Raw genomic sequence first — 2500 nt, forward strand, 5'->3', positions numbered from 1 at the left:
GTGTACCGAGTCCGCACCGGAGTGTGTACATGGAAAGGCGTGTCAATTTTCTCCATTTCCTGTTTGAGGACGACTTAAAGTTCTATTCCGACTCTGACCTTTCCATTCCTGCTTTTATTTCCTCAACGCCATGCATCTCTTCTTCACGTCCTGCTCCCTTACTGCCTTACTGTCATCGCCTTTCCTCATCTTTATTTAATTAAGTGCTCAGATAGTTTTAATTAAGAGGGACCTCTAAGTAGAGTCTCTAGTCCTTCCTATCGTTCTCCCCCCTTTTTTTTTCATCCCCTCAACTCACATTTCTTATTTTTCTAGTTTTCACTCCCCTCTATCTTTTCTTCTTTGTCAGTTATAAATTATTGCCCATCTGAAGCTATGCTGCTTTCCTTTTCTTTCTCTATAAATCTTTGCTGTTATTTTCCCTCCTTCCATCTTCTAGTCTCTTTATCTCATTTTCTTTCATTTTTTCCCTTCATCTCTGGCTTCTGTTGACGTACCTTGCCTGACTGAGATCCAAGTCTTGGCTTGTAGCTCTCCTTGCCAGGAAGGAAACCGAGAAGATCATGGCAAGGAAGAGTCATTTTCTTCTGTGTGGGTGCGTGTTCTCTCTCGTACTATTATGTGTGTATTTATCTTTTTGCCTTTTAAATGATTACATCACTATACTACTTCTGCGGTTATCGATGCAGCCTAACAAGTGTATTGAGTTATTAGTGATAAGGTATTAAGACTGAAACGAAAATAAGTCAATAAGAAGAGGAGCTTTAGGAATGAAGACAAAGTCACGGCGCAAGTACAGGAATGAAGGATGGTACTAACTCACAGCAGCGCCTCAGGATGCCATCAGCTACTGAACGAGTTGCTCATCTGGCCCCTGAAGACCGTGCTCCGAAACACCTCTGCGCTGCACCTCCACTACTTTCAAAAGGCTCGAGTTGAAGCTACACGGGGTTTTAAGGATTTTTATTTTATAGTTCTAGTGACACATTAACAAGATTTCCACTCTATTAAGAGGAGAAACAATCTTGAGAACTCGGGTCATCATCTCTGTGGCCTTTGAAAATGGCCGTGGTGCGAGAGCAAAGCGGTTCTAAATACTGGCCAGTGACTTGCTGGAACGGAGACTAACCGCCCGCCCCCCAAAAAAAACTATTTTCAAACGTTTCAGCGTCTTATCTAGAGATTATACTGGGCTTTTAAGGATCTTTTCCTGAATTTAGTGATAGTTTTGATAAGGATCCTGCGTCATGAATAGGAGAAAAACACATGAGATTTATCATTTCTATAGCCTTTGGAAATTGTCCTAATAAGAAACCAAAACATCTTAGTGCCTGTGTCGAAGTGATGAGTAGAAACCAGCGAGGGCGAGAGAGAAGAACGACCCCGATTGGTAAACTCACGTTCCTCAAATCAATCAGAATTGTGTTGAGGCCCAAACTTCTAAGACATAGTTTCTTCGGTGAGGACTGAAAGAGGTCAGACGTTTGTTGAAGCACTGTGGGTTATAAAATAGGCACTGGCTAACTTTTGCATCGGGAAGTTGAAGGCAGTGACTGTGTGGTGCAGTATAGTGCGGCGCTGAGATGAAAGGCACCTTGCGAGTGTGACAAGGGGGAGTGAAAGAAAGAAAGAAAGAAAGAAAGTAAAAAAAGAAGGAAGAAAAGAAGAAAGAAAGGATGAAAGTAAGGAAGGAAGGAGGAAAGAAAGAAAGGAAGAAAGTAAGGAAGGAAGTAAGACAGTAAGTAAGGAAGGAAGAAAGAAAGAAATAAGGAAAGAAAGAAAGAAAGAATGAAAGAAAAAAAGAAAAGAAAAGAAAGAAAGAAAGAAAGAAAGAAAGAAAGGAAAAGAGACAATAACAAAAAAATAAATAAATAAAAATAAAAAATCCATACTCTTACATAGAAAGGAATATACCCTTGAATTGTCCAGTAAAATATGACTGCCTGCTGAATGACATTATTGTACCTTGAGTGGCCTTGCCTTGGCACACACACACACACACACACACACACACACACACACACACACACACACACACACACACACAGTTTTCTATCCTGACCGTGCCAAGCCATTTCACTCAGTATTCAAATAAAGACACATTTTCAGGTCTGTATATTTTCCATCCAGCCTCACAGATCCACCGTTATCACCCGCCGTCACCCATCGCCTGGCCCTCAGCAGCTCGCCTCTGCTCAGGTGCGTCACTCCACCTGGCAAAAATATTCTACCTTTAATCAGGGGATGTGAAAAATTATCTTATTAATGAGGCTAATTATGGTTTTTCGCCGTTTTTTTTTCTTTTTTGTGAAGCAGGTCTCTAATTTTTACCCTCCTTTTTTTTTTTTTTTTTTTGTTTAACCTCTTTCCCGTCCCCTTTCCTCCCTTCAGAACATGAAACATTCCACTACTGAGAACAATATTCCTCTACGCCCTACACCCTCATACACCTTTCCACAACTCCCTGCGACTCCCCTTGCCTCCACAGACTTGGTTTCCC

General features: G+C 41.2%; 1 protein-coding gene across 1 annotated transcript in view; it reads right to left on the reverse strand.

The window, feature by feature from the left end:
• The window catches only part of LOC135109425 (octopamine receptor Oamb-like), a 245230-nt gene that overhangs the window by 6216 nt on the left and 236514 nt on the right, over positions 1–2500 (reverse strand). The window lies entirely within an intron of this gene.

Source organism: Scylla paramamosain, chromosome 2, assembly GCF_035594125.1.
Source record: "Scylla paramamosain isolate STU-SP2022 chromosome 2, ASM3559412v1, whole genome shotgun sequence".
In the NCBI taxonomy this organism is placed as follows: domain Eukaryota; kingdom Metazoa; phylum Arthropoda; class Malacostraca; order Decapoda; family Portunidae; genus Scylla; species Scylla paramamosain.